This window comes from Homarus americanus, unplaced genomic scaffold (genome assembly GCF_018991925.1).
Source record: "Homarus americanus isolate GMGI-L3 unplaced genomic scaffold, GMGI_Hamer_2.0 scaffold45698, whole genome shotgun sequence".
Taxonomy (NCBI): Eukaryota; Metazoa; Arthropoda; class Malacostraca; order Decapoda; family Nephropidae; genus Homarus; species Homarus americanus.
Genome location: NW_024735554.1, coordinates 9646810 through 9658287, shown reverse-complemented (window position 1 = coordinate 9658287; position 11478 = coordinate 9646810).

Genomic DNA, 11478 nt, shown 5'->3' with positions numbered 1-11478 from the left:
GGCCAGCATAAGTGACAGAACAGACAATGTGATGTTGTCGGCCAGAATTAGGCTAGATACAGACACATCTGGCAAGTTAGTAACGCTAGTACCATACCGGAACACTCAGCATGTAATCTTTGTGATAAACCTTAAAGCATACACTTGAACACTATATTATTGAATGACACTGTCAAAGACTTCAGGCCACCTGGCTTATTGTATCATGAACTTTGTAATTACTACATTGAATCGGGGGTGCTTGAGGACATTCTTGCTGTTGAACCTCTGTCCTGCATGGCAGCAAACAGTGACATCACCCACATGACTCTGACCTATATATACTGTTATTTGAATATGTTGTATTTCTTTGTGTATGAACCTCTGTCCTGCGTGGCAGTGAGAAGTGATACCACCCTCAGTGTCAAGACTTGACTGAATTACTCAGAATAGGCAAACTGTACTCCAAGCTTTGTCAATAAATTTGTTAAATTCAACACACACACACACATCATACTTGGTATACTTAAATACTGGTATATGCCATTTTCTGTGTTGTGCTTCCTTGTATGGCCAACAGTAGGGGGTCTTATGCTGCTTCATTCTGTAGGGTGTCGGTACTAAACATCTAAGGAACGAAATGACGTGAATACGTCACTCCTGTAAGGCGTCATTCACCACTCAAACTTTCTCTCGTTTCCCTGTTCGCTTTCTATCACAAAACTATTATGGGTATATATATTTTTCAAAAACCTTAGCGGTAACAGCGAACGACGACCTGAACAGGTACCACCACCAGTGCTGTCTCCTCACCTCAACAGCCGCACTATGCCCCCCAGGGTCGAGTCAATTTGTTTCAGATTCGAGTACGTGTGTTTCCTTCACACACACACCAATGACGTAACGCCCACCCCAGAGAGTGGGGAAGTTCCACGGTGACCTCCTAATCAGATAGTAGGGAGGCCAAGTAACTAACTCTACCTCAGAGGTGAGGCCACAGTAACCTTTATCACAGAGAGTGGGAGACCAGAGTAACTCTCTCTCCAATCTAGACCAACTGATCCTGAGTAGTTAACTTGTTGTTCTTTCATTCTGCCTTCCTGTCTGTCTCTCTCATCACCTTCGCACGTTCATCCAATATCGTAAAAGACTAAAGGTTGTGTTTGTTATTAGTCAAACTTTCAGGCGTATCCTCCCCCACTCTCTCTCCTCTAGTTCATATTAATATTGTAAAGGCCTGAACGTAAGGAACACACATCAGCCAAAAAGCCTTCAGTAAGTGCTTTAAGGTGGAGGACACAAGCGTGTACAGATTGATATATGATTAAACTTTATCAGAAATCTGTTCTTTTTCGACATAAAAGGTTGATAGAAACACACACACATGTTGTAAACAGATAACCGAGTCCAAAAATTCAGGGATTTTTGTAATATGTCTCTCCGTTATAGAGCATGAAGTGGGATACAGATTTTATGTATTTTCGTTTTGAAATGTCATAGTACTTGGAGCGTATCTTTGTTTATATTTTTGTCACTATACTAAAGTGGTGGAAATACCTAGAAGATATGAATATAGTTATGTATTTATTTGTATTCAAGTTCTCAAATGCCGAAGTACATGGAAAATAAACTTTGATGTATACTTTAGTGAGTATACTGAAAAATGATGAATACCTAAAAATTATGAAATATAGTGTTTGTGTATTTTTCATCTTCGCGTTTGAAATGTAAGGTACATGGACTTTATACTTCAAAGTATACGTTTCTGTCGCAACACTTACACTATATATTCCTAAACACATACAATATACACAATCTAAAAACACTTACAATACACCTTAAACACATACCAATATACACTTTTAAACACTTACAATACACACTTTTAATTATTTTTATAGTAGCCACCTATCAGTTTATATTATCAGCACACTCACCATTCATAATTTCCTATAGTCTCCCCTCACTATACTATAATACATTAGACCTATTACCTCTTACATAACAACACCCATCGACTATATAATGAGGCAGATCACAACCATAACTCTTATCCGGAACGAAGAATCCTTATTTTGTAAACCGAGGAATAGGAATGAACCTGGAATTCACGTTCGAAAAAAACTCTTAGTCTAGTTTCCTCTAGTTTTACCCTAGGGAAAAATAAGGACACAAAAAAATTGGGGAAAATTCAATAAGTTAACAATCCTTTTGAACTGCAGGAAATAGACGTACGTGTGTGTGTGTGTGTGTGTGTGTGTGTGTGTGTGTGTGTGTGTGTGTGTGTGTGTGTGTGTGTGTGTGTGTGTGTGTTTGTCGGCTTCAATGAGACATTTCCCCAGTGTGCTATTTATTTTTTCTGTTTTTAATATTTCAGACTCTAGTATTTCTCTATGTATCGTACAGTTTTCCCTCTATGTATCGTACAGTTTCCTTTTAGCATTGTACAGCTCTCTATGTATCGCACAGTTCCTCTATATCCAACCATCTCTACTTTGGGCCATATTACAGGGCCATAGCAAGAGAGAGAGAGAGAGAGAGAGAGAGAGAGAGAGAGAGAGAGAGAGAGAGAGAGAGAGAGAAATATCAAAAGCTGGTCATTCCTTCTCCATGACTCTGAACAGTATCATTCTATGGTACTAAGCCTCCGGGTGATTGAAGCTTATCATTACAGATTACGTCAGGATGATGGAAAAAAAAGACAAAATCCCACGCCAAAGAAAAGTCTACCTTCCGTAATTCAATGTTTAAAAGCCCCAACACTAACCTAACCTAACCAGATAGTAAGTCCAGTGTCTAGAGACTTTTACATTCTACAAATAATACAAAGAAAAAAATCCCATGAATACCATAAATATATAAATAATAATAAAAATAATAATAATTAAATAATAGTAAAAGCAAAATGATAAGATATTAAATTCCTTGAAAAATAAATAAAGAATGAATATATAAAAAAATAAAACAACAAATAAGTAAAATATAGTAAAAAAATAATACAATATATTAAATTCCTCTTGAAAAAAAAATTAAAAATGAAAAAGTAAAAAAAAAAACTGTAAAAGAAAAATAAATAAATTACTGTTGAAGCTGCGGGTAAGAAAAATAAATAAAAAATAAAATAAATACGATGGCTGGATTCTATCAATATACTGTATATACTTTTTTTCCTATGACGCCTCCTACGTAATACACTGAAATGTTGTATTACTATCCACGTCCTGTACTTAAGATATATATCCCATAACCAAAATACACAAAAATACAGGTTACAAAATAAATTCTTTTTTAACTAATTTGAAAGAAATATATACCAGACTTCCATCACTACAGTATAAATATATATACTAGTACGTATATAGCGTGTCCCAGAAAAATCCCCTGCCTCCTCCAAACTCACAGTATCTCAGGGAGAGGAACGAGGGAGGCAGCAGGAGGAAGGTAGGGCAGGGAGACAGGGAGGAAGGTGGGAGGCAGCAGGAGGAAGGTAGGGAGGCAGCAGGGAGGAAGGTAGGAGGGGAGGACAGGGAGGAAAGAGGGAGCAGTAGGAGGAAGGAAGCAGGGAAGAGGTGAAGAGCAGGAGACAGGGAGGCAGCAGGGAGCAAGGTGGGAGGAAGGCAGCAGGGAGGATAGGAGCAAGGAGCAGGAGTCAGATAGGGAGCAAGGGGAGGCAGGAGGCAACAGGAGGACGGAGGCAGGAAGGAACATTTTTCCGGGACACCCAATATATATGTATTTCCTCCCTATGATGACTGCTGCTTAATATTTCAGAGTGGTGTATTTTTCAACGGGCAGAGGCGGAACAGGTTGACTTAGCTGGTAGAATAAAAAAAAATAAGAAATATTTTTTTCTTTCTGACTACCAGTAGAAGAAGTGATAAGGCCGATTAATATTACTGACATTTATTATTAGTAGTAGTGGCAGCCCCCTCTCTCTCTCTCTCTCTCTCTCCAACACACATGCCCACCTCTCCATCGTCCAGTATTTAAAATTCAGATCAGCTGCCACAAAACATAGTTCACTGGTACAGAGTGTAGCCGGCATCAACGAGTATGATCGTCCTGGGAATAAAAAAAAAACCCCACCATATATAGAGTAGCTCCCAGGGCTGATGTAAAGGTGACTATAGTGGGGATTAAAGGAAGGGTGTGAGGGGTGGTAAAGGGAGAAAGGAATAGGAATGAATGGAATGGGGAGAAGAGGATGAGGTAAGGACAAGGGAAAAAGAAGGAGCAGGAGAAGGGTGGAGGTTAGATAGGAAGAAGACAAACAGAGAGAAGTTACCTTGATCTGACCCTCCCTCCCCCACACACAATAGTCACTATATATCCTACAGTAGCCTAAGTAAAACTAATCTGTGTAACGCTTTTACTACACAGTAATAATGATCCACAATGCGTACATGAGGAGCGACTAACGAACATACATTTATACAACTCCCCACCACATACAACGAGTTACAGCAATACATTATATCCTTCACCAAATAAAACACGTTATAAAATACAATTAGTAGAGAACAATTGAACGTCAACGACTCCTCCACCCTGTACCCACTGACCCAAAACCATTGTGAACCGCAGAGAATCTTAAGAGGTTCCTACATTGACCTTTTCCTCGTAGATGATTGTGATGATGATGATGATGATGACGGTGATGGTGATGCAGAACACACTCCAATGGTTAACTTAAGTGAAAGTATAAATAAAAATAAAAAATAAATTATATCCACAATGGTATCCAAACTACACTGAGACTGTACCATACATAAGTTAATTAAACATCAATAAGAGGACAAGGTTAACCTAACTTAACCTTCTGACTTACGAATGAAAGTAAGAAATACAAATCCAACATGGTCAACAAATTTGCCAGGAGACTATAATTCCACTACAGACATTCATTTAGCACCAAGAGAATTTTACCTTCAGAACTTTACTCCCGAATACGTAACCTGAAAAACACCTGATGTAATTTAGGTAATAAGTTACCTGTAATAACTCACACAATCACTACAGAGGAAAGACTCAACGCCCCATTTAATCATAGACAAATTTAGGCCACTCAGGTGAAAGGCGTCGAAAGTGTTGGACATTTACAAGGTATTTAGAGCTGTAAGAGTGTCTAGTCACGGTGGTAAAGTGTGGTAGGTTAGGTTAGGTTTGGTTAGGTTGGGTTGGGTTAGGTTTGGTTAGGTTTGGTTTGGTTTGAAGGTTAGGTTAGGTGTAGGTTAGGTTAGGTAGGGTTTGGTTAGGTTAGGTTAGATTTGGTGGTGTGGTTAGGTTAGGGTTTGGTTAGGTTAGTAAGGTTATATTAGGTTAACTAGGAGGGTTTAAGGAGTTAGGTTAAGTTAAAGCTGTGATTGTGTTGTTTAAGTTTTATTTGTTATAGTATAGTTATTATTTGTTAGGTTAGGTAAGTAGGTTAGATTAAAAGAGATTAGGTTAGATTAGAAGTTCTCGGTTGAATTAGGATGACTTTGGCAGGTTTGGTTAAGACGACATCAAGCTAAATATGGTTAAGTCAAGAAGGTTAGAGGGGACACACACACACACACACACACACACACACACACACACACACACACGTACCTCTGCTCTTGACACTATTTCCTCAAGTGGATATCAAACTCCTTAAAAAAAAAGCAAACTCACATTAACTCGACACATCCTGCTCTGAGTACCTTCCTGCCCCAGTACACACAGCTGAGAGGGTGTCAGTCAACAAGGGAAAGTAATTACCCAGCAAATGCCCCCCTCCCCCACAAGGCTTATTTCACCTGATGATAAATACCTTGGGGTTAGGTGAAAAAAGTGGTGAGGGAGAGAATCTTCAGGTTAGGTTAGGTTAGGTTGGTCGTTTAGGTGAAATAAGGTGTGAGGAGAGAATCTTCAGGTTAGGTTAGGTTAAGTTGGTCAAGCTTTAGGTGAAATAAGGTGGTGAGGGAGAGAATCTTCAGGTTAGGTTAGGTTAGGTTGGTCACCTTTGGGTGACAAAAGGTGGTGAGGGAGAGAATCTTCTCAGGTTAGGTTAGGTTAGGGGTGGCAATCTTTAGGTGACAAAAGGTGGTGAGGGAAGAATCTTGTGTTAGTAGGTTAGGTTGGTCAATCTTTAGGTGACAAAAGGTGGGGAGGAGAGAATCTTCAGGTTAGGTTAGGTTAGGTTGGTCAATCTTTAGGTGAAATAAGGTGGTGAGGGGGGAGAGAATCTTCAGGTGATCCCATAATTACAAGGAAGGACGGGAGGGCAGGTAAAGCTGAAAGTATAAGTATATAACATCTCTCCTGAACCTGTTGGGAGGAGATGCGAGACGCCCCAGCGCTCCACCTCCGGGGGTCACTCACGCCCAAGGCTGGTGTGAGTGACCCTACCTGTCCTGACCTATCCCCTACCTGCCTGACTGTTCCTACCCTGCCCCCGGGTACGGGAAGGTGTTGAGCTGTCCTGACACACAGAATGTCAATGAAGAATAACGTGTTGGTAATAAGGTCAATATAACCCTGAGCCACCACCACTGACACCACCATCACCACCAGGACCCAATAATCATCACCTACACCACACACACCCTCACCCCACCCTTTATAAATCACATCACACCACCTCTACACCACAACACACAACTTCACCATCACCACAATTTCTACCATCACATTACACACCACACCTATCACACCAATATCACCACACACAAACACCATCACCACAGGACTATGATTCCCCAGGGTTGCCACACACACACACACACACACACACACACACACACACACACACACACCACAGACTATAACTCCCAGGGGTTGCCCACACACACACACACACACACACAGGACTATGACTCCCAGAGTTGCACACACACACACACACACACACACACACACACACACACCACAGGACTATAACTCCCCAGGGTTGCCCACACACACACCACAGGACTATCCCCAGGCCCACACACACACACACCACAGACAAACTCCCAGGGGCCACACACACACACACACACACCACAGGACTATAACTCCCTCAGGGGTTGCCACACACACACACACACACCACAGGACTATAACTCCCCAGGGGTTGCTCACACAGCAGGTCAAACAAACTTACACCGAGCAACATTTTACTGTGTTTTTACTAACCTTTAATTCCGAGTCAGGATGTGTTGCCTTAATGTTCGTAAAGTTGTTTTATTTCACGTTTTATTTTGTGTTTAACTACAGTAAAATTCGCCTCCATGTTTTTCGTCTGGGCCTTAATGTTTATATTAATGTTTATGTGTGTGTGTGTGTGTGTGTGTGTGTGTGTGTATGGAGTCTGTCTCCATGTGTGTGTGTGTATGGTGTCTGTCTCCATGTGTGTGTATGTATGTTCATGATTATGTAGATACTTGGTGTATGTGTGTCTAAAGGATTTTGCTTCACGTGTGTGCGCGCATGATGTGTGTGGTTGTGTTCATGATTATGAAGAGATTGCGTGTGTTTATATGATACTGGCCCACAAGTAAGTGGTTGGCATTAAGAGATATATATAAACCTACCGAGAAACACCGAGTCACTGCTCCTTACACTTGGTGGTGAGGAGGCCAGTCCACCCTCACCACCTCCTCTGATAGTCTTCCCAAACCACGAAAGTTAGAAGGAAAATTGTTTACAACTTCGTAAATCATTGTTGTTGTCTTGTTTTTATACACATAAACACACAGGAGAGAGTGAGGAAAGGATGTCTGTCTGAAGATTATGATTACCGTATATCCCTCTCAGTGGGTGGGTGTGTGTGTGTGTGTGTGTGTGTGTGTGTGTGTGTGTGTGTGTGTATCTCAGACACATTAATGTTTACTACTGACACCGACAACTGGTAGTACAAGAAGGGCAGATTGGACAATGACCATCACCACCACCAGACAGAGACAAACAATATATTAGCCACATCACACCTGCTGTCATCAGTAACAAGTAACGTCGAGGCATAAACAAGATTGTTCTAAATCAAAATCAAAGGTTCAGAGAGATTAATGCCTCGGAGTCCGCAACCTACCAATATTGTCAGTCTTACTAAACAACAACAAATAATAAATAATAATACTAATAATAATAATAATAATAATAATAATAAAATAATAATACATAAAACGAAATTAAATATCACAAATAAAAATAAAGTCTGGGTGAAAATTAATTCAATACAATCATAATGTAGGTGACGGAGAACTGTCACGGAGTTAAACTACTTGAAAAAAAAAAAACCCACCTGACAGAAAAAACATCCATCAGAAAGGTCAAGAAGGCGAGAATGGGGTTCACTAAATGGAGACAGAGATATATCCTACTGGTATATACAAACAAACAGACAGACAGACAGACAGACAGACAGACAGACAGACAGACAGACAGACAGGCAGACAGATAGATAGACAAGAGAGCAGGTAAGGGCAGGAAGTAAAAAAACATACACAGACAAAGACACAAAACAGGAAATAAGAAGTAAAAAAGAGGCAACTAGACATAACAATAATCAGACATAAATAACCAGACATAACAATGAGACATAACAATCAGAACATAACAATCAGACATAACAATCAGACATAACAATGAGACATAAACAATCGACATAACAATCAGACATAAATCAGACATAACAATCACATAACAATCAGACATAACAATCAGAATACAACAATCAGACACAACAATCAGCCATAAATAACTGTAATAGAAATAACAATCAGACAAAACAATCAGATGAATTAACTAGACATAACAATCAGACATAACAAATTAGACATAACAATGAGACATAACAATCAGACATAACAATCAGACATAACAATCAGACATAACAATCAGACATAACAATCAGACATAACAATGAGACATAACAATGAGACACAACAATCAGACATAACAATGAGACAAACAATGAGACATAAATAACTAGACATAACAATGAGACATAACAATCAGACAACAATCAGACAAAACACCCGACATAACAATCAGACATAACATCAGACATAACAATCAGACATAACAATCAGACATAACAATCAGACATAACAATGAGATATAACAATGAGACATAACAATCAGACTATAACAATCAGACATAACAATCAGACATAACAATCAGACATAAAAAACAATAAATCAGACATAACAATCAGACATAACAATCAGACAATAACAATGAGACATAACAATGAGACATAACAATATAACAATCAGAACATAACAATCAGACATAACAATCAGAGACATAACAATCAGACATAACAATCAGACAAACAATCAAGCTACAACAATCAGACACAACAATCAGACATAACAATCAGCCATAACAATCAGACAGGCAGACAACGCAACACTACACTACATAATCATATGAGTTATTAAAAATTTAAATCATGCAATTAATAACTCAACATATCAAATTAATTATGTACCTCTAATATCAACATAAATTAACTTCTTAAAACATCATACGCACATATTAACTTAAACATCATACGCAAATTAACTTTAAACCCTTTGAGGACGATTTTAAACCCTTTGAGGACGATGATTTAACCCTTTGAGGACGATGGTTAACCTTTGAGGACGATGATTTAAACCCTTTAGGACGATGATTTAACCTTGAGGACGATAGATTAACCTTTTGAGGACGAAGGGTTAACCCTTTGAGAACGATGATTTAACCCTTTGAGGACAATGATTTAACCCTTTGAGGACGACGCCTTAACCCTTCAGAACTCAAAGGTTAAAAACATCATACAATATCTTTATGTATCCTTAAACATTATACATATTAATTGTGTATTTCAAAAACATTAATTACATAAAGAGAACATCATATACCTCATTACCTTTGACAATACAAAAAAGGAAAATGTATCCTTGACATTACAAAAATAATTATGATCACTGGTGTATTAAAATAATTTCATCTCCACAACACACCTAATAACTAATTACCTTTGACATTATATAAAAGTTTTATATCTGTAACAATATAGAAAATAATCATGCTGAGGAGAAGAGATTACACACACACACACACACACACACACCATGACTTATCTGCAAATTTGGTGAAAGCTTCTGCACTATCTCGACACCGCTTCTACTACCCCTGAGATCCTCGCCAGGAGAATTGCTGTTCGACTCCACAACTGCATCCAGCCCATAAGTGCACGAACTGATCGCTATAAGAACAGCCCAGTCCCAACCACTGAAAAATTATCAATAACTTGTAAATCAACCAGTGTATTCATCCCAGTCAATCTTACTTTTTGCACTGTCACTATGTTGAAAATGCCCTGTAGTTTGAGCTTCTCCCACCTAGTTATTTATATATCATATTTGTATCACTTATGTTTGTATATTATTTGTAAATCAAGAAACCCATCTCAATTATGTAACTGTATATTCTTTCAGGCTCTCAGCCACCAATGCTCTTTCAATAAACCGTTAATTATTATCATTACACACACACAGGTACTGCCTCGTGTAATCTTAGGGTTCATCCTATAATAATATATAAGAACAATTGTATCTACCGGGTAATATATTTCTTTCTCCTACCTCCCCATACTGGTCTCCTACCTCCCCATACTGGTCTCTATCCCCATACTGGTCTCCTACCTCCCCATACTGGTCTCCTACCTCCCCATACTGGTCTCCTACCTCCCCATACTGGTCTTCTACCTCCCCATACTGGTCTCCTACCTCCCCCATACTAGTGCTCCTACCTCCCCACACTGGTCTCCCTTCCCACCTGGTCTCCTACCTCCCGATGCCGGCTACTACCTCCCCATACTGGTCTCCTACCTCACATACTGGTCTCCTACCTCCCCCATACTGGTCTCCTACCTCCCCATTGGTCTTCTACTCCCCACTGGTCTCCTACCTCCCCATACTGGTCTCCTACCTCCCACTGGTCTCCTCTATACTGGTCTCCCTACCTCCCATACTGGTCTCCTACCCATACTGGTCTTCTACCTCCCCATACTGGTCTCCCACCTCCCTGGTCTCTACCTCCCATACTGGTCCTACCTCCCCATACTGGTCTCCCTACCCCACCTAGTTTCTTATCATCACATTAGTTCATGACCTTATACTGGTCCTCCTACTAGTGTCCTCCTAACTATAGTGGTCTCCTCTAACAGTACAATAAATTAACGATTACATGAATCAACAGGTTTCTTCCATGTGTGTGTGTGTGTGTGTGTGTGTGTGTGTGTGTGTGTGTGTGTGTGTGTGTGTGTGTGTGTGCTGTGTGAACTTTTATACATGACGGAAATGACTCGAGGTAACTGTCACTCATTAGTGATATACAGGTGTGGTGTGATGATACGAATGTGAGAGGTCATATACTGTGAGTGTGAGTGTGATACAGGTGTGAGGTCTGTGATACAGGTGTGAGGTGTCATGATGCAAGATGTGAGGTCATGATACAGGTGTGGTGTCATGACTGAAGTGTGAGGTCATGATACAGGTGTG